General features: G+C 41.9%; 1 long non-coding RNA gene across 1 annotated transcript; it reads left to right on the top strand.

Annotated features, from left to right (window-relative positions):
- The first annotated feature begins 7,390 nt into the window (after positions 1-7,390).
- On the top strand, positions 7,391-10,902 carry LOC143264297 (uncharacterized). Its single transcript, XR_013037914.1, has 3 exons — positions 7,391-10,033; positions 10,133-10,362; positions 10,518-10,902. It is a non-coding gene; the product is annotated as an uncharacterized LOC143264297 (long non-coding RNA).
- The last annotated feature ends 11,213 nt before the right edge of the window (positions 10,903-22,115 follow it).

Raw genomic sequence — 22,115 nt, 5'->3', positions numbered from 1 at the left:
CGAAAAAGGATCTATTGGAAAGATAGTTAAAAATAAGCATTATTAGATTCCGGTTAAATTTGAGGGAGTGAAGTTTAAAAATCAAAGCATAGTGCCAAACAGAATCAAAAGCCTTTGCCAGGTCAAGCAAGACCATGACGGAGGACTTATTGGTATTGAACCCGTGAATTATACATTGGGAGATTCTAGTAATCTGGTGTAGGGTGGAATGTGACTTCCTGAAACCGAACTGCTGGTCAATTAGAATTTTTTGATCTTTTAAATGACTATTGATTGATCGGGAGATGATTATCTCGAGCGTCTTCCCGAGAATAGAGAGTAGGCTGATGGGCCTGTAGCTCGAAGCCTGGTCGGCAGGCTTGCCGGGCTTGTGGATGGGGATAACCTTCGCCTGTTTCCAGGCGGCAGGGAAATATGAGTTGATCAGACAGAACTGGAAAATGTAGAAGATCTGTACAATGAATTTTTTGGAGGCCTTTTTAAGCATAGGGACAGATACACCATCCTTCCCAGGAGCTTTGGAATTTTTAAAACCCGAGATAATATCAGCGACATCCCTCGGAGTCAGATCAATCCACGACGTTGGGGAGGGGGTTTGATCCCCGGAGAACTCCGTAATGAAGTCGTCGACCGTTGACTGGAGGGGAGAGCTAGCAGTGCTGGCCTCAATGTAAACTGACTCAAACTGATCCGCGAGAATCTCAGCTTTTTCAGGCGCACCAGAAATAGGCTGGCCACCCTTACTCAAGACGGGAAGCGGAGTACTTGTAGATTTACCGGCAAGAATTTTGTAGACTGGCCAAAAAGTGGGGTTCGGTTTTTTGAAGGAGCTGAGTTTATTAATCCAGTCCTTATGTGTAAGATATGAAATTTGTCTTTTGATGGAAGCAGTGAGGTCGCGAGTAAACGGGTGTAAAAAGGAGGATCCAAAACGCTGAACGTGCTTTCCAAGATGCCTCCTTTTCCTGATGAGCGAGAGGAGATAAGGATCATTTTGAAGAAACGCGTGTCGAGTGCGAAATGTGTCAATTTTCAGGGTGGCAGTCCTTCTAGCAGAATGCATCAGGGTGACCATGCTCCGTATAATATCATCGATATCCCGCGGACCAGCGAAGGCAGTACGCATGTTAAAGTTACGCGTCAGAGATCGATACTTCTCCCAGTCAATCTCAACATCGATCCCACGGGAGGGGCTCTCCGTAGATGCAGCAAGGACCACTGGAGAGTGGTCAGAGGGGCCCGGGTCACGGGTGTCACATGTGAAGGAAAGATCCGAGTCTACCAGAAAGATGTCTATGGTAGAGGGGTTCACACCAGGGGCCGACCTGGTGAAATGATTTGGGAAGATCACGTCATAGTTGTTGTTGGAGAAGTGATGATATAATATCTTCCCGCTGGGGTTGGCCCTGGAATTGTTCCAGTGGCGGTGCTTGGCATTGAAATCACCACCGATGACAAATGGAGAACCAATACTGATCAGATTGTCTATATGGGAGGGAGAGAGAGTAGTGGAGGGAGGGGCGCAAGCCACCCCCACATAGAATTTTGGATGTCTCAGTTTAACAGCGTAGAACTCAATTCCGTCAATTCTATTTATGTTGATCACTGAGTGAGCAAGATTATTATTAAGAAGCATAACAACCCCACCTCCAGTACCAGAGATTCTATCCTGTCTAACCATAGAGAAGCCTGGGATGCTGACGACGTCAGCTGGAGACAGAAAAGTCTCTGTAACCAGCACAATATCCGGTTGCTCCTTCGAGATGAGAAGGAGAAGCTCATTTCTATTCCTTTTGAAGGACCTGATATTCCAAAGAAAAATGTTGGGGAAGGAAGCCATAGATTTATTTTAAGCTACCAAGAACTGAGACAAAGACTTGAAACTTTTGTGCGTCGGAATTACAGCCACGCAGGCGAGCATTGAGGGTTTTGACGGTCGACAACATTAGGTCAACATCTACCAGCGAGTGGAGGGTTTGGAATTCGCTCATCAGTTCATTGAGCTTAGCCCCCCTCATCGGAAGGAGCCGACTGAACACGGGGCAGTGGCCCGTACCTAGCAGCATCAGCGTAAGACAAGGCGCGGGGCGCGGGCTCCTCAAATGAAAGAGGACCCATGGGGCGGGATGGCCTGGCGGGACGGCCAGGAGGAGAGGCCAAACTACTCAGATTTTGCCGGTTTTTGAGGCCCGGAAAGTCCATCGCCGACGGAGAGGCAAGAGGCTTGAATTTCTTGGAGTCACGACGACTGAGATAATCTAATAATGAAGGGCAGCCGGAGAAGTTGGCTGTGTGCTGACCTACGCAGTTCGCACACCTCGCCGGGGTATCGGGAGTCTTGGAGCAATCTGCAGTGTGATGTTTGGCACCGCATTTAACACACCTCGGGGGCATGTTGCACTTTGACGCCGAGTGCCCGAAGGCCTGGCAGCGGAAACACTGAGTATGATTTTTATTGGAGTAATATCTGTCCCAATAGACTCTGGTTGAGAACAAGAAGCCAGTTTTATTGACTTGGGAGAGACTGGTACCAGCAGGGAAGTTGACACGGAAGATTGGCTTGGAAGCCAACTTGCCAATTTGCGATATGGAGGTTGGCAACAAGTCGTGATTCCTGATTTCGGATAGGACAGCGTCCGTAAGGGTGGCAAGGAGGCCACGAAGGACAACGCTAAGGATCTTCTCACTGTTCCTTGTAAACGTGAAGAAATTCTTATTGTTATCTTTGAGGAAGTTGATCATTTTATTATGCGAGTCGAGATTATCGAATTGGATGCGAATCCCTTCCTTGAGCAATTTAAGTCTGAAGGTTTTACCGCATAAGTCCGTGAGTTGCTTCTCGAAGACCGAGGCCGAGCAAGAAAAGTGGGAGACATAGATAGGTGGGACTTTCTCCGAGGTGCGGCGCGAGCGGCTGATGGGCTCCGCCGCTGGTCTGTCAGTGTCGGTATTAGCACGACCGTCGGTAATAATACCGGCCGGGGACGAATTTTGCGAGGGAGCGCTGGTGTTCGCGTCCAAACAGTCGAACGCGTCAGCAAGAACGCTGTAACGGTTGCTTGTGGGGACGCATGGGATGGCGTCCATTTTGATTGATGAATTGACGGGGGCCACGCGGTTAGGGTTTTCGAATTTAGAAGAAATGCCACTAGCCGCAGCCAGTACGGGCAATTTCTCGCGATTTGCGAGGAGGATTCTATTTAACTCCTCCTTGGAGGGGGAACCACTCGCTTGAAGACTAGCCGGCATGTCGATTAGTTTCATCGACTTAGAACGGGGCTGCGAATCTGAAGAGCTATCGGACGAGGTTGAGCTCTGCATGAGGAAATTACTCGGGGTTGGGGAGACCGAATCCCCAACCGTTGGGTGAATATACCTAAAGGCACCTGCGGGGGAATGAATAATGGAAAGCGAATGACTCACCGAACTGCTAGAGGCGGAAGACTCCACCAGCCCACCTTTATCGGGAAAAATTCCCTCCTGATTTAGCGAATTGTCCTCGGTTGTCAGCTCTCGCAGGGAAGCAGCCTCAGGAACAACGGGCTCCACGCTCGGGGCAGCCACGTGGGCGTCTAGGTTAGGTGACTTCGACTTCACGGCGAAGGGCCGCTTTCGCCGACCTCTAAATAATGGGATCCCAGAATCAACGATCGAACTCGTGCTGGAAATCACTTTAGCAAAGGAGAAGACACTGATAATAGATACAGAAAACTTTTGAGATTCGCACGGTAAGCACTGACGATGCACACTCGCCGGTTGCCACGCAAGGAATGACATTGACTGCTTGACTGATGGCGAACCGGCCGATTTATATACAGTAAAGACTGGATAACTGCAACAAAATCGGGACCCAAGCGTTGCAGTTATAGAGTCGAGGTGTCGATTTTGTGTTTACATTTGGCTCGAGCCGAGCGCCGAACGTAGAAAAGGACAGAGACTGGAAGAGAGAGAGGTCCGAGGAAAGAAAACAATCGGCAGGACGTATCGATGTGACAACACTAATGCAACAGTAAAATTTTTTTATTTTTTGGTTTTGCTAAATATTACTTTTACCAATGTAATTGTGAGATTCTCCTGATCAAAATAAGACCAAACAGGGCATAATTTGACCAACATTTGTTTATGTAGCAAAATTGTTTGTTTTTTCGAGTGTATTGAGGTGCGATTTTATATGGAACCAAAAGACCATTACTCACCCGACTTTACTAAAAATTTAATTTTTAATAGCCTCTCACGTTCGCTCTCTGTCCTTTCCTACGTTTAGCGGTCGCCGCGTGTCAAATGTAAACAAAGAATCGACACCTCGACTTGATAACTGCAACAAAATCGGGAACAAGCGTTGCAGTTATCGAGTCGAGGTGTCGATTCCTTGTTTACATTTGGCTCGCGTCGACCGCTAAACGTAGGAAAGGACAGAGAGCGAACGAGTGAGGCTGTTTAAAATTAAATTTTTAGAGAAGTCTGACGAGTAATAGTCTTTTGGTTCCATACAAAATCGCGCCTCCATACACTCGAAAAAACAAACAATATTACTACATAAACAAATGCTGTTCAAATTATGCCGTGTTTGGTCTTATTTTGATCAGGAGAATTTCACAATTACATTGGTAAAAGTAATATTTAGTAAAACCAAAAAATAAAAAAGTTTTACTGTTGCATTAGTGTTGTCACATCGATACGCCGGTTCGGATTACATTACATACGCTGCTCGCTCGTCAAGTGTCAAAATTCAAGGGGGATCCCCCTAAGTGGTGGGGATAGTAACGTTGCAGTTATCCAGTCTTTACTGTAGTCAATTGTCTTTCTCGAAATTTCTTGCTCACGAACGTTCCAGCGCGCGGGCTCGCGAAGGTTCTAGCGCGTGGGCTCGCGAAGGTTCTTTCACGCTCGCGCCGTATAGCGAGCGTTCGCGAATGTTCTTTTCCGCTCGTGCCGCATAGCGAGCGTTCGCGCGCGTCGAGAATTTTCGGCGGCGGTCCGCCACAGTGGAAAATGGTGGGGAGAGGTCGCGGTTTTTTGCCGTATGTTCGAGCCCACCGGGAGGCGGCGTCGGGGGGGGGGGGGGGGGGGTTACAAGGTCAGCTGGAGGTCAGGGCATTTTGCTCGGGAGCCTCCCCTAGATCTTGACGCAGCCTCCCTGGGCCAAGACCCTTTGGTTGAGAGCATCCATTCCCCACACATGGAACACATACGCGAGGGGGGAGGGGGCAGTTTTTCTTCCACAACTGCGAGCGATGGCCTAGATCAGGGGGACTACGCCGTCTCCGGTAAGAAAGCCTGACGGGTCTATCTTCCCAGGTGGCCGTAATAGGATTTCTGTCTTCCTCAAAAAAAAAAAAAAAAAAAAAGCTGATTTATGGCACACACGTGTTCATAGTAAGACTGGTGCGGACAGGATTTGAGAGACAAAAGGGTCCTCGGTGACCCGTATTTCGAGGTATGAATGGCTCACGGCGGTCCGCGCGCCGAACCACTTGAACCCTGTTGTAAATTCCTTAATCGCGACAAAAGCTTCTGTTCGCGGCCGAACAAACTGGTTGTCGCTGATTCTCGTTGTCGAGTTTTATATTGGTACCATTCCTTTTTCTTTTTAATTTCTCTCGAACTGGTCGTTGTAGATTCTGGTGGTCGAGTTTTATACTGGTGAAATTCCTTTTTCCTTTTGATTTCTCTTTTTGTATCGGTACTTGTAGCTGATTGACTGGTAGTACATTTGTTTGAACGGGATTACGGGATAGTGCGCCCGTGTTAGCGTTCAAATTTCCAGCCTTTTATTTAATTTCATAATCATACTCGCTTAATTTAATTCGCCAGCGACACTGTTTAACCAGACTAAAGGTTTATGATCTGTAATGAGGAAGAATTTTCTTCCGTAGACGTATGGGCGGAAATGATGTACTGCATAAACTATGGCAAGTTATTCTCGCTCCGTAGTTGAGTCATTCCCTCGGTGTTAATGACGTCACATTACGACGGTAATTACAAAATAGTAAGGTGGCAAATTATATTCATACGAGATTACGCGCAATTCGTTATCTCTCTAGACGGCCTTTGCCGGTGCACTCTAACCCACCCTGTCTTCAAAGCAGGGTCTTTGTGACGGGTAGAAATACCACGTCACAATATAATATTAAATATCGTATGTTCAACGATTGAGTTGTATAATGTATAACATAACGTAGGAGGAACAGACAAAAGGTGCCCTGTAGGGGAGGGCATCCATGGCAAGTGGCCCTCCACGTACCGACATTCGCAACCCACTGTATAATAATAAGAATTGTTCGATATATGACATTACAGTAATTCTTGTCCCAGTGCAACGGAGGCCGGAATCGAAAGTACTCACTGTGGAAATAGTCTACACGAAAATTGAAACCTGGCAGATATCCTTTGCTCACCACGGCTCGCCTTTGTCGGCGACGGCAAAAGCGAGCCCTCGCTGGCTCGTCGATCTAATTGTAAGTGAAATAAAAGACGATGAGACATTTAAATATCACTATATTCCAACAGTGTTTTTAGAAGCAATGCAGGAATTGGATGTGGGGAGGATACGTTGCAAAGTGAAAATTCGGTATGTGTTTCCGAGCCGATCTAGGGGGGATACGCTCTCCTCGTTTCGAAGTGAGAATTTAGTATATGTTTTCGGGTTGATGTGGGGAGGGATACACGCTTTTCATTGCAAAGTGAGAATTCGGTGCGTGTTTTCGGTCCGCTCTGAGGAGGGATATGCGCTCTTCGTTGCAAACTGAGAATTCCGTCACGGTTCTCAAGTCAATCTGTTGAATTAATTCATTTTTTAATAAATGATAAATAATATTCAAATTATATCGTGTTTGGTCTCATTTTAATTGAACAAGTCTCACGAATATGTTAAAAAAGTTTGCAGTAAAAAAGAGTAAAAATTAAAAAATGATGCTACTGTATTAAGAGCTAAAAATCTATGAACTCGTATTAAAGGAAGCGCGTTGAGTTTCGTATTACATTTTGTTGGGGCAATTTCGCTCTTAACGAACATCGTGTAGAGTTGGATATTGTCCCCGAGAAAATAAACGATTGTTTTTGCCGGACTTCCGACGAAATAAGAAACTTATATATATGTTAAAACGATAATCTGTACATTTGTCAAAAGTATTAAATATAAATCGCACGATACACACACAATCAACAAATGTCTTTTAACTTAATTAAGTAACTTATTAATACAAAAAAGAAAAGACTCCAAAGCAGTACGTTTTACTGCTCGTTAGGTTGATCGCGAGTATGTCCCGAACGCGAAAAAGACAACTACCGCTTCGCTTGCCGAAGTTGATTAGTACAATTCGGTAGGACAAGTAACCGTCGCGGGACAAAACATATATTGTTGGAGGCTACCCCCCACCCCCGCATCGTCCTCGCCACGAGGCTGAGCAGTCGCGCGAGCCGACGAGCGAGCGAGACAGATCGCGCGTTTGAAAACATTTTGGCCGTTTCTCGAACAATTTGGACTGGCTCGAGCGAGGGTAACATAGGCGCTCGGTAGGGCCCGATTTGGCGGACAGCCAATTCGGCTTCCGTGAGGGACGTTCGACGATCGACGCGATCATGCGCGTCAAGTCCCTCGCGGGGGCGGCCGTATCCCGGGGCGGGGTGTGTGTTGCTGTATCATTGGATATAACCAATGCATTCAACACCCTGCCCTGGGCTGCTATCAGGGAGGCACTGGTTTACCACCGGGTGCCTCCCTACCTAAGGGCGGTTATCGGGTCCTACCTGAAGGACAGGTTTATAGAGTATATGGGCCGGGACGGTTTCATCCGGAGGGAGGTGAAGCGCGACGTGCTCCAGGGTTCCGCTTTGGGACCGGATTTGTGGTACCCAGGGTACGACCGCGTCCTGCGGGTCCCTCTCCCCGACGGCACGTATGTCATCTACTACGCACATGACACATTCATTCTAGCCGTCGGGGAGACGTTTGAAGGGACCATCCATCTGGCCAAGGTGGCTGTTGCCGCCGTCATCGGACGGATCCACGAGCTGGGGTTGAGGATAGATCCCCAAAAGACCGAGGCCATGTTTTTCCACAACAGGCCTCGGTTGCGGGGTCCTCCCCCCTCGTGGATCCGGGTGGGTGATGCCATTTTGATCGCCTGGTCCCCCGAGTTGAGCGGGCAGCGGCCGCCTTATGCCCAATCTCGGGGGGGCCGGAAGTGAGGGTTCGCCGCCTGTACGTGGGGGTGTTACGGTCCATGATTTTGTATGGATCAGTTGTTTGGGCGTCGGCCCTGGTGGTCAGCCGCCGCAGCTTGCAGCTTGTGCATCGTCTGCAGAGGCGGCTGGCCATCAGGGTCGTTAGGGGATACCGTACCATCTCCTACGGGGCGGCGATGACTCTGGCGGGCCTTATACCGTTCAAGTACCTGGCGCTCGTTTATACGCGCATCCGCGCCCTGCAGTGTCTCGACGGTGTCCCGCCGGAGCCGGAGGCGATCGATGAGATCAGGCGTCAGGCCCGACGACTGGTTGTTTCGTGTTGGAAAATGGATTTACGCGCCTATTCCGGCAAGCCAGTCGTCGGGGTCCTCCTGCCACTATTTCATCAGTGGCGGGAGCGGCGACATGGTAAGATCACCTACCGTATGACACAGGTGCTCACCGGGCACGGCTGCTTCGGTGAGTTCCTGTGTCGAATAGGAAAGGAGACGACGGCGGCCTGCCACCATTGTGGGGAGGCTTCGGACACGGCGCAGCATACGCTGGAGGTGTGCCCCGCCCCCAGCCGCCGAGGTGCGGTTGCGCCCGGCAGTCCATCAGCAATCGGGGCCGTCGCGGGCCCCGGCTTGACTCCCCCGTTTGAGGATTGCTGGCCGACGGTCCCTCGGTGTAATGCCGAGGACCATCGGTCTTTTCCAGGTCTCTGACTTGTTGGGAGGCGACGGCTCCGAGGAGGTCTTACGTCTCCCCTTGCAGAGCTGCCGCAGGGGCAGTGGCGTCCTGGGTGGGGGCCCAGTAGGAGGCAAAAATCCTACCTTAATCAATTGGGCTGCCGTTCCTACTCGGTCGACTTCGGTGTCGCCACACTCCCACACACTCACAAAAAAAAAGAAAACGAAAAGAAACGAAAAAAAAAAACAAAAAAAACTCAAGAGAAAAGGGAAAAAACGCAGGAACAAAAAGGAGCCTGGAGTAGCTTGTTTTCGCGTGGTACGTTCGTCGCGGCTCGTTGACTTCTTCTCATCTTATCCGCAGTTCGGTTCCCCGGTGCGCGGGATTCCCCCTCCCCGAGGATTTCGGCGCCTGGGATAGGCCATAGCGTTCGTTTTCCTGGCCAGATTCTGGGGCCCCCTTTGGGTGGTGGCTGGGGGTGGCTTGTCCCCAGGCCTGGCATACCTCGGTGTTGGCTGCCAGTCGCCTCCGCGGAGGCTGACGGATGGATCGGCGACCGGTCAGCAGGCGGCTCTGCTCTTTTGTGGCTCCATCCCGCGCCTCCGTCGCTCGGGTTGAGGTTTCCCACAATCGGGGACCGCAGGCTCCTGTTCTCCACGACACGGCGCTTGCCCGCGGCTTACCTTCCCCGGGGCTATCTGCAGGATAGAAAAGCCGGTTTACCGTTTGCTTGGGTCCCCACCAGCCGCGGAGCGAGGGCTATCCATCGCACCATGGTCGGTTTAAGGCCGCCGAGGGTTGGCGCGGCCAACTCCGAAGCGAGGTCTATCCAGCACATCGACGCCGACCTCCAGCTTGCCTAGCCCGATGCTATCCGCAGACTAGAGAAGCTTTAATGCCTTGGAGAGGACCTCCGAGGATGTCCTGTCGAGGTCACAACCCGAGCCAACATACTTGATTTTTCGATGAGTATCAGTTTACTGGGGGGAGGGGTCCAGCCCCATCTTGCGGTGCGCGGTTGACGGTGCGTAACGTAATCGTCACAGATTGGTTCTCTATACGACCCGCTCCAACTCTCAGACATCAGTGTGAACCCAAATGGACGAACCCTAGCGACGTTGGCGAAAAAAGTGCATTGGGAAAATCTCCACTATGTTAATACAAGCCAAAGGTTTGTTTGCAGTTTAAGCCTTGCATCTAATGCCTAATTAAGTGATATTGTTAGAAACGTAAAATCCGTTAATAACTACTTGAATCTTTTTCATTTTAGCTCTTTTCGTCTTCCAAACCACATAATGAGCTTGACCATATCGTCAATCGATCTCGAAAACTATCCTTCCAAGAATTTGACGTAGAAAATCTACAGTTGTAGATACTTCTGTCTTCACTGTTTTGTTATCAGTAAAGTCTTGAGGACGATTTATTGAGATGTGCCAATATCTCTGTTGTTATCTTGGAAAATGGCAATCTCACCATATATTTGCCACCACTGTCTCTAAAGTAAGTATTTTTTTAATGTTTCTCATTCTGAACGTCTTGTTGACTCCAGAGCACTGATAGGGCTTTAACTCCTTATGTCGTTGAAACTTAACCTGGAGTTTGTGAAGACTTCGAATATGTATTGTCTTGTAATTACACATCATTGGATGTTCTAGCTGAATTCACGGGGGCATAATTAATCAGCGTAAGGATTAACGTCCCAGGAGGTGCAACTTGTCTTTCTAAGAAGAAAGCTGCAAACATGAATATCTAGGGGATCACCCGTTATGTGATCCTAAAATCAGAATTCTTAAGAGGCAGTCGGTGTAAGCAGTTCGATTCATGACCCTCTCCTAGGTTAAAAGGATTTGGCGATATAACCTTGAGGACGCTAAGAACTTAATATAATATAAAAAAATCATTCATTTCTCTACTATCTAATAAATGTAGAATATAATGTTCATTTATTTCTTTTTACATGATATCGCCAATAGGTCTAATCCAGGATTTCTTGAAAAACAAATAATAAACGATTGTGCTTACTTTTCATTTTTCATCGAAGGCTGGAAGACCTTTTTCTTCGATATTGGTTGTAATATCTTCCCCTACATTACTTCCTTCTGAAATCTCAAGACTCAAGTAATCGATGAAATTAATGCCATAGAATTCTGTATTTCTATATCGAGATTATCGGCAGTATTCATGAAGTTAAGATTGCAAGTATGCAGGTTCACGACAATATCTATTAACCACAGCGCATGATAATCAAACTTTCTCATAATTATAGTTAAATCCTCGTTCTTTTGTGCAATTTCAAAAAATTACAAATAAAAGACTATTTGGCACCGGTATTAACAATATCTGAATAAGTTTTGAGATGTTATATTCCTTGACACAACCTTACTGCTCAGAATTTAAATCGAGGAACAATCAAGCTCATAGTTCATAATTGTGTATGAAATAAATGCTGGATATTCCCGTGAATTAGGCCCACTGAAAATACCATGTAAAACGACGCACCTTACATTCTATCTCTAAAGTGATAGAAACATCAATGTGACGATATTCTTGTTGCTTTTTATGCGGTTGACGCTCTGTCTCTATATAACTTAAAAATGCGAACTCCTTCCTGAAAAGTGTATTTGATATTTTATTAATTAAAATGTCTCAGTCTATAAATTTCATAACAGCTTACATTATCGCCCGATCAATATGAAAATTGCTAGATATTTAGCTTAGTAGATTGCTTAAGTCTAATAGATATTAGTAAACAAATGATTTTGTGGCTTTTGACCTCAAACAATTTGTTCGAGACGAATTGTATAGTTCTCAAATTCGAAAATAAACAGACGAGCGGTACCGTTGGACTGTCGTCGCCCCCTTCCCCGTGCTCCTCAGGTATCACGGGTGGACCGAGTAGCTCGTCGCCTGGGGGGTGCGGGGAAGCGAGGTCTTATTGTCTCTTGACAATAGGCGGCAGTTCAACTGTATCTCGCGACCTGCGATAATCAGATTAAGAGTGTTCATTTTCGTTTTTCCCCGAATTCCCTTCGGCTTTGCCTTTCCGACCAAATTCCCCCCTTTGTCCGTGTGTTTACAGATCACCGCGGTTAGGGTTATCTTAATCCCGGGAAGTGCATATTAAAAAAACCGTTGCATTACCAGTCAACAGATTCGACCCGAAAAGTTACGGGACACAATTCTTTCTGCAAATTGGATCCAAATAAAGACGTTTCGGATGTTCTTTATAACAGGACAAAAATATATTCAAAAATTCAACTGATTTCGAATTTATCGTGGAAGACATAATATGATTTAATTTTGTTAATGTTTAATAATATAAATGCAGTAGGCATTCGATATAAACCAATCTTTCGGTTCTGAACATTTGCTTATGTCACACAGGTCCTATATTGAATGATCTTCTGCCGAACGTAAGAAAGGACAGCGACAAGTAAAGAAAGATAATAATTGTTTTTCGCCTCTAATGTGTTATATACGCTAAACGCTTCTCTATTTTGGAGCTGGTTGTTCCGGCTAGGTCAGAGACCAACGCGAAGTAAGAGTTTAATCTAGCCTAACTTTCCCAGCGATCAAAATTTCCTTATTTGATATCGCCCAAGAATTTTTAACGACTCACGATCAACGCGAGGAAACTTCACCATCACTCAATTTTCTGCCCATTTTTAGGGTATAAAAAGGAGTGTGAGGAAGACGTGTCGGTCCCAGTTAATTCTTGAACGTAGAGTAACGTGGAACTCCAGATTTACGTACATTCGAAGATCCGAGAACCGAGACTCACTTATTTCTAAAAAGTGCCTCTCCCATCTTGAGTACTCGCGAATGTCGTACGAGTGAAGCCAATGGTGATAACGTATTTGAGGCCCTAGATCCCAAAAACTCGTTTTTCATCCATTCCTGAGCTCAGGCATTTTAATGCAGTTTGGAGTGCGAAGTAGGTGACGTGATAAATCTAATAGACAGAAAACTTCCAAGTTATTGTTAATTTGAAAATCGGAGAAACAAGACCCGCTCGCTCAGACGAGTGCCTCTCCCATCTCACGTATAGACGAATTACAAACGAGCAAAGCCAGGGGTGATAACGAAGCCTTCAGGCCCCAGAAACCCTCAGGTTCGTTATTCACTCTCTCCTGAGCTCGGGCAGTTTACTGCAATTTGGAAGTTCTTTTTGGCGTGACTCGGAACCAGAATTGAGGATTTGGAGCTATCGTTACCCTTGTGTGTCGTGAGTTACAGAGGGGCCGGAACCCACACGATTCTCGAGTGTGCATTCCTTCTCTTACTGTTAGCTCATAGCCACAGTGGCGTGGCCAATGTCAAATGTGATTGAGTGGCTCACAAACCCACTGATCATATTTTGAACATTCCTGTGTCACACGCTCTAAAGAGCGTAGTCTAACGATAGTGCGCCGCGAGTTGAGCACCAGCATCCTAGCTAGAATAACTTCCAAACAATGTATTAAAGTCAAAGGGGTTTTTGTCGCACGTGTCACTTGCCGCGGCCTTGTCAAGGCCGAATATATATTTACCACGCTAGGTGACGAACGCTCATCTGGGTATAAACATCAGTAGCTAGCGAATTCCAAATCGTTTTTGTAAACTCTCCGGAGTATAAGAACAGAAATCTAGTCTAAAGCGGATATCACAATCTCCCATCAGCGGATTTGCTTTTCAAAGAATTTTGCCATTAATATCGCGGGGCCACGTTCAAGCGCTCGGGGTATAAGAACAAAGAATTTATAAACTATCCATATTAAATACTAAAGTTTAATAAATTTCGTGTTTACCAGATTTTAACGAGTGTGTCATTGGCTGAATTACTATCCTTCCTCTTGCCTTGAAATCTTTCAACGCGAACCCTATTCTAAAAAGGTCCGTACTCTCCTCTCGCAACACCTCCTTTCGCTCGGCTAATCAGGGAAGGAAGAAGTGTTACAGTAATCGTTATTTATACAGAATAAGGAAGAAATATCCAAAGTTTTTCTCGCTGCTTGTTATAAAATTGCAAGATAACAGATTCATGTAGTTGAAATAACGCTGTTATTTAACAAAAGTGATTTTAAATCTAATAATTAGCAATTCAATTATTAATAATAATTGACAAGAAACTTTGATGTCCATGTCAACGTTTAATTAAAAAAAATTATACAAATGATTTAAATAGAACTCGCTTATTATTCCACTGTTATGGAAAATTCCAAATGCCCGCGTTACGGGCCACCATATTGTTCTTTCTTTTGTTTTCTGACTTCGCGCGGGATTGGGGGTCTCGGTACGCGGACAAAAGAGTGTCGTCGGAGAAGGTGTGCGACTTCAGGGCGAGCACAGAGTCACGTACGACGTGTGCATAACGTTTTCTTTTCTGTAACGCGATTAAGCGACCCACATTAAAATAAACCACTTACTTAGTAAACTTCTTGTATTTAATCAAATACACAGCATCCACAAATAACCCTGTTTCAATGACAACAGGTCATTCTTATTAGGTCATTCTATCGATCTTGATTGTTCGAAAAATTTAATACACACTGTACAACAGCTGATGTCACGACCGAGTTAGTGAACTAAATTTACTATCACTTTTCATTTCTTATTGTTACTTTTTACTAATTGTCTAATGTAATAATCACAAATAACTTTAACAATTATTGGACATTAATTTTATCCTTAACTGTTTTCGGTTTCCCAATTTCGCCTTTTCTTTCATCACCAATTTCCCACTTGTTTTATGTCTTACATGTTCGTAGGAATTATTTTCCTGTTCTTTAGCACCCGTTATAACTTTACTTTTCGCCCTTTACTTTCTTTTTACTTCCTATTTTTCCTTTCTCTCCTAATATCCCTTTTGTCCTACTCCTACAGATCCTACTCCTGTTTTCCATTCTTTTTCTACTTTTTCCTTCTATCAGCTTATTCAAAATCTCCACCTGCACCCTATTACACGTTCCGCTGAAAATAAAAGTTTTCGTATGAAACACTATTTAAAAAGGCATAAACTTACATCCAACTCAAATTAATGAAAAATTAGACAATTTTGTAATGACGATATCAGATATTATTTCATCTAAATTATAATGCAGTATACGTAAAATTAAGGAAAGTCTAGGATATCATTTTGCTGGTCTTAAATTTACTTAAAAAATATCAGCATAAAAAATTGGAATTGTTTATTATTTTCACGACCACTCACTGCACTTACGGATTTCTATCTCAATAACTATTTGCCCAATTGAACTACATTTCTTTTGATTTTGCTAAAAAAAAGATTGGGTTACTGCAATACAATTTTTTATATAAAAATAATTTTATAGTAGTAAAATTATAAACGGAATCTTATTTTATAAATTTCCTTAATATCCCTAATTCTCTCATTGCCTAAAATTGCAACAAAAAGCTGTTGTTGCAATACATAGTACATACATGACGTCGAGACTAAGTTTTTCTGCATATGTGTATGGTCTTTCCTCAGGTGTTTTACGGTAAATAATTACACTGTTTTTATGCAATGAAATGATTGAAGTTTATTCATACAACGACTGTTTCTTATACCATTATTTTTTGTAAATATACGTCGAATTCAGTAGTTCTAAAAGAAGCACACTAACTAATACAAAATGCTTAACTATATTATGGCATGTCTGCCTTGTAATCCGTGTCCAGGAATGCCAATATATTTTTATAAGAAATCCCCCTATCAGAAAAACGTTAAAATCTAGGCGTGAAGATATACTTTTTGGCGGTGCAGTTGAGATGAAGTAAGTGTCGTCGTATGTTTCGTACTGGTGGTGCACCCCAATGACAATTTAACTCTAAACCATTTCTATCAGCTATTACTGAATACATTTCAATCTCTGTTGATAAAGTAATTTTTTACAATGCAAGTTTAAAACAATGTACATATCATCATTTTAATTTACCTCAGTTATGACGTTGCGTATTCGTGCAACTATGTGAACGGTCAGTAACTTAATTCTGACGTGAACTGGATGGTAGTTAATTTTACTGATGTCGTTAAGGCAGATCGCTGTCACCAACTCTCGTAATGTCTTTAATCGATTTTACGCTTCCTATTCTCAACCCAAATATAAATTAGGAAAATGATAATATTCAGTATTACAATTCTATTTTTAAATTTTAATTCTACTAAATTTTAACTTTCTTAAAGTACATGAATAAGCCAATATGCTAATATTATACAGGTCTCTCCGTTAGGACTTCAAATTTCAAATTGGTATATCTTTCAAATAGAAACATGAAATGAAAAAAAGAAAAATTGATTATATTTTAATAATAAATTTGCTAACAAAGATAGTAACTTAATCACTTAATGAATTTCCACCAACGTTAAGCAATATGATAATATGTTAGAACGTTTCATACATGAATCTAAAACGCTTATGTATTACAATTTTACATTTTGTTTTTGACACTTAACGCTCAATATTTATTACCTATTAATTACTTGTAATTGAGAATTTTATTTATGAGAGATTAATAAAATAGGATAATATAGGTGAATTTACATGTATTGAAGGCATAAATGAAATATGCACTTCTACAGCTTTAACATTTACAAAACATTCGAAAAAAAACTATACATGTATAGCCACACATTATATTAATAATATGTTAATAACGCATGCTTATTTTCACACATTAGATTATAATTTATAAGGGAAAAAGGTAACTTGTTTCTATTATTCGATCTGTGTAAGAGTGTATTTTCCCAACAAAATTTATAGCACGGACCGTCACCATTGAGAGTGATGACAACAACCAATCACCACTTGGGACCCTTGCTATGAGTCCTAATTTCGCCCACCTCGAAGACACTCGTATTCCCCTTCAATAATAAAGCGCGCTATGGGCGTACTGGACGGGGAGAGTAAGGGTCCACAATTTCAGTTTTTCCGTTTTTCCAATCAGTTCAAATCTCGCAGTCCACAGTTTTAGTTTAACATTAGATACCATCTTCGACGCGGCACGTGTTGTAGTAAATAAGTACACTCACAAGGGACATTACCCAATCGCCAATCTATGTATTCTACATCGTTATGAAGATATTACACTTCCCACAAGTACAATTTACGCGTTAAGATCCTCCGTGCGTCGAATACTGCCACCAGTACGCGCCCATAACGCGGATCAAATACGATCTGACTCGAACGACATATTTTTATACAGGCACCTTTGGACCTTCAAATTCTTTTTCTAAATAAGTTAGTGTAAAAAATGTAATATAATACAATTTCCAGAATATTACGTACAGAAATCAGTTGTGCACCGAACGGAAGGTATAAAATGTACGTATAACTTCAACGACAATAATATTTTTTCCACAAACGAAATTAAAAATTCCAATTTATCCGTATTTTGTCTTTTGACCTATAGTTTACATATGTGAAATTTGATCAAAATAGTACAAAGTTTTATTAAAAAAATGTGCAAAATAATGTTAATTTTTAACATATTTTTTAAACAATTAAATTTTTCAAAAAGCCACTTACGCCATATTATTGGCTTTCTAAAACAGAAAAATTTGCACTTTTAATTTTTTGTCTAGGCCTAATAGTTCCTGAGATATTCGAGAAAATATGTTTTACAACCCCAACTTTGGGGGTCATTTTCACCCCTTCGGCATGGACGATGGCCGATAAAAAAAATACGCGTCAAAAATTTTTTTGCGTTCTATATCATACTCAAAGCGCATCAAAATCGGCGATTGGCGATTGGGTAATGTCCCTTGTCAGTCACACTCACACGCACCACACAGGCAATGGAAATAAATCATGATAACCAGTATCAGAATACATTTGTTTCATTCCCAATTTCACAATTGGGTGGTTCTTTGATTAGACAGCACAACAAAGAGTGCAATATCCTAGGAAGATTAGACCGCTTCCTAAACAATCTGTAATCAATTTTTACAATTAATTTAGATTTTTCGAGAGAAACCATTTATACAACTTAAAAAGCAAAATAATCTGTTGCGTGAACAGCGCGGATTCGAGCACCCGACACTATTCTGACTCACTAACTGTAGATTGTGCGGAGATTGATCTTTACTGTGTGATCGATTTTCCGAGATCTTTACTGTATGAAAGACCTTTTGAGAGTTCTGTACTGTATGACAGAATTTTTGAGAGATCTGTACTGTGCGATAGAATGTTTGAGAGATCTGTACTGTGCGATAGAATGTTTGAGAGTGTTCCTTCAGGACTTGTCTCGAAGAAGGAAAACTGTGAAAAAGTGGAAAAATGGAGAAACTGTTCTGATTGGCTTTACTGTTTGCCAATAGTATTGCTTAAAAAAGGACACCACCCTACCCCGTGCGCCCTTAGCACGATCCGTGCGGAGTACGGTGGGCCTTGTGGGAGTGTAAAGAGAAAGTGGACGTAAGGCAGAATTTCCGTTGGGTTGTCAACAAGGGGACCTGGTTTATGTCTCCTCGGACCCTCAGGAAATTCACGTTTATGGCATTGGCAATTAGCTGTTGATACCGTCGAGAGAACTTGGACATAGAAATCGTAAATTTAAAAATACAAAAAGACTCTCAAAAACAGCTCTGGTACTTGCATGCCATGAACGCGCTAGCAACGTGCAGGCCAAATGTTAGTCCCGTGCACAAATTGCTAGCTGCCTTCGTGAAAAACAAAGTCATAAATCTAAAGTTTCTAAAGATACTGTAGGAAACGCGAATTCAAATATGTACCGTTAAACACTCTGAATTAAAAGGAAATTGTTATACACAATTAATTTAGATATTAATTGATAAAATTATTACAAATTAAACATAATAAAAGAAGATACAAAGAGTTACATCCATATGGGGCGCGTATCTACAACAAAATAGTCCACAAGCAATTTCACAAGCGCACATCTTCAACAATTTGTTGTCAACTACGTTAACTAAATCTATATACTTTAAATACAGGTCTGAACTCTCTAAATTAATTTCTCAATTTATACCTCATTCTATCCACAAGAATAATATTAAAAACATGTTTATACGCTCATTTTATAAAGCAAATCATAAACCTGTAGTTGCATTTTTATAATGAATACGTCGAAAAAATCAATTTTAAACTTTTTTTTTAACTGAGACTTACTGCCAAAAGATCTGTAAAGATTAGAAGATAATAGTCATGCTAGTATGTTTTTACTATTAAAGAAAATAATCGCCCTTATATTTCGGTGTAAAAACTGTATTTTTTAATATTTCCTTTACAGCCATTTTTTATTTTCTGTACTTAGGATTTACAACAAAAAATCTGAAAAACATTCCTAACCTACTTTGTCATGTCTACAAAGTCTTTAAATATATTCAGAATCTTTTCATGCCACGAAATAAAGAAAATAAGGTGAAACTTGATACAAGATATGCGTCTTGGTAAGCTGTCAAATGATACACTATAAAATACAGTAGATTCTAGGCCTCCTTTGACCCTTTGCAAGTATAATATTACAGAAATTTACTTATCTAGAAATACAGACACTAGGAGAACTAGAATGTTAAAATTTAAAAATTTTTAAATTCGGGAATTTAAGAATACGCGAATGTACACACTTTGAAAATTCAAAAATTTTTTAGTTCAGAAATTTAAAAATATGAAAATTTGTGACTTAAGGGGGTATCCCAGTGTGACGCGACTATTTTTAGCGGTTAGTTAAGAATTTTTTTCAATAACTGATTAACACATTTCAGTCCTGAAACTTTTCTCGTTTATTTGTCTATGTTTAGGTATATAAAAAATAATTTTTTCGAAGTGAAGTTATGTACAGTTAGACGGCTGAGATCTCTACAATGTTAGCCTCTCGAGAAAAGCTACCCAACTGGTCACCATGTTTACTACCCTCCAGTTGGTCCGCAGTTACAAAATCGAAAGGATTGTTAAAATATATGAATATGGCTATCGCCCCTACCTCAGGTTTGAATAGATATTAACAGCTTTCAAAGTGGTGCAAATTTTAATATTGAATGTGTTATTTGGTACATTTTTTCGTGACTTTCTATGCTGTAAAGTTTAAACAAACTAATATTTACGTATGCCTGTGGTAGGGACGATACTCACGCATCTGCTAAACATGTATGTATAAGCTGAACCCTATTGGTCAAGTCATTTTTGAGAAATCATGGTGACCAGCCTGAAAAATGTCGTTTCGAGAAAAACGATGTTAAAGTTATACGTGCATACGCGGGATAGTGCTATGTGCGATACGGAAACAGGTCTATTGACGGGAGTTTTTCGAATTTTTAAACCCGGGTTTCGGCATTATACGTAGGAAAGAAGGGAGATTTTTTTAAGATGATAAAAAATAAATCGATTTTTTTGACCAGTCACACTGGGATACCCCCTTAAAAAATGTTCAAGTTTATATGTGTATTTTTATTCATAAAAAGCCTGTATTGCACTTAAATGTACATCATAATCTAATGTGTAAACTAATCGGAAAAACTTCAGGGGAGTTCCCCTATTGCTGGACAATAACTAATACCGGAAATTAGTTATACTTATCACGTTTAAAATGCTAATAAACAATTTTTTCTAATATTATTTCTAACATTATTAACTTGGAAGTCCTATAGAATAAATAGATTGGAAAAAGTTTTTTATTTATTCATTGCCTGCGGCACTAGACGTCTCTAAAACTCTCCTTATTCGAGAGTTCGAATAGGTTTTGTAATTAAAAATTTCAAAATTTAGTAGTAAAGAAATTTGAAAATTTAGAATTTTATAAATTTGAACATAAAAATAACTCCTATGCAATGCGATTGTTCGGTAGATATACGAAACTTTAAAAGCTTTTATGTTCTGTGTTGTACGTGGATTTTTCTGATTTCGTATGAGGTACATATTTGTTACTCTTAAAATCCCTTTTTATCTTCCAAATTGTTCGGAATTTCTTTAATTTTTAAACCGAAAAAGATGAAACCACGTTCCTGGATACCGTATTGTACGGAGAATATTTCCAACTTTCGAAACATATTAGAGCGGAGCCGTGTCATAGTGTAACGTCCCTGGTACTAGGACCTGGTATTTTACAGCACTTATGAAGCAAAGAGCGGTTTTTGCTTATTAAGCGACTCGTTTTTACTATAACTAACTCTAAAAGAATGTGGGATCGTGGTGGCGTGTGGTTAAAAAGTGAAATCTACAAGTTAATACCTTTCATTAATTAGGTTTATTCAATTAATAATGAGAAAAAAAGTTATAATTAACAATTTCTTTAGAATATAAAAATGTATGACTGAATTCTATAAGCAAATCGGAGTATAATAGACTTGTTGTCGCAAATCGCAGAACGGTAGCTAACTACTTCAATTACGCGGTTTTATAATAATATACGCAACGCAAAAATATAACGCAATTTTGCGATGGATGTAGATCCTAACAAACTGTCAGAACAATGTTTGGTTAATTACAAAAACTCTAAAATTTGTATTAGACGTGGAACAGTTACTCCTTGTTTTGACTCTAAACTAATTAGTTCATGGCCCTTTTCGTCAGAGCACAAATCGACACCCAAAACCTGATCGCTTAATTGGGGAGCCTGCGTTAGCTGGTTACTAGAACTACCCAACGATGCAAGAATCAAGTGATCGACGTGTGACCAACAGGGTTGCAAATAAAAATGACTCGACTTTAATTATTTATAGAAGTTACCGAAACGCCACCCAAAAGACACGGGCTTCAGAGACCAAGCCGCTCAATAATGGGGAGCCTGCGTTAGCTGGCTACTAAACTACCCAGAACGAACTCCGAGAATCTGACGGCGAGTTAGTAACTCAGAAAAATAAGAAATATATATATTATATATGAGTGACTGGAGAGCTCTCGTTTGATGTCTTAGTTCCTTCTGGGCTGAGCATAGCACTCTCCTTACGGAGTTTCAGATACAAGACCGTTTGAACAGGGAGCCTGCGTTAGCTGGCTACTAGAACTACCCAACGATCGAGTATCCAAATGGCTGATACCCGCTGTCCAGTCAAAACTAAGAATCTTGTAGGCTCTTACCAGTTAAAACTGCTCCAGTTCGTCGCTTCCTAAGAGGTCCGGCACGTAGTACTTCAAAGATTGTTCTGCGCTCGCAGCCGCTGCTGCACGCCCTTTTATACCCAGAGAATCATGGGTTTTTCCCGCTCAAAAAGTAGTTATTTTATTACGCTTTATTTAGTAGCTAATATATATTAGTTCGATTAATAAAAATACGCTTTGATTTATTATTAACTAGTTTTTCACAAGTTTTCCCGT

This window comes from Megachile rotundata, chromosome 4 (genome assembly GCF_050947335.1).
Source record: "Megachile rotundata isolate GNS110a chromosome 4, iyMegRotu1, whole genome shotgun sequence".
In the NCBI taxonomy this organism is placed as follows: domain Eukaryota; kingdom Metazoa; phylum Arthropoda; class Insecta; order Hymenoptera; family Megachilidae; genus Megachile; species Megachile rotundata.
This window is presented reverse-complemented; position numbering and strand designations above follow the sequence as displayed.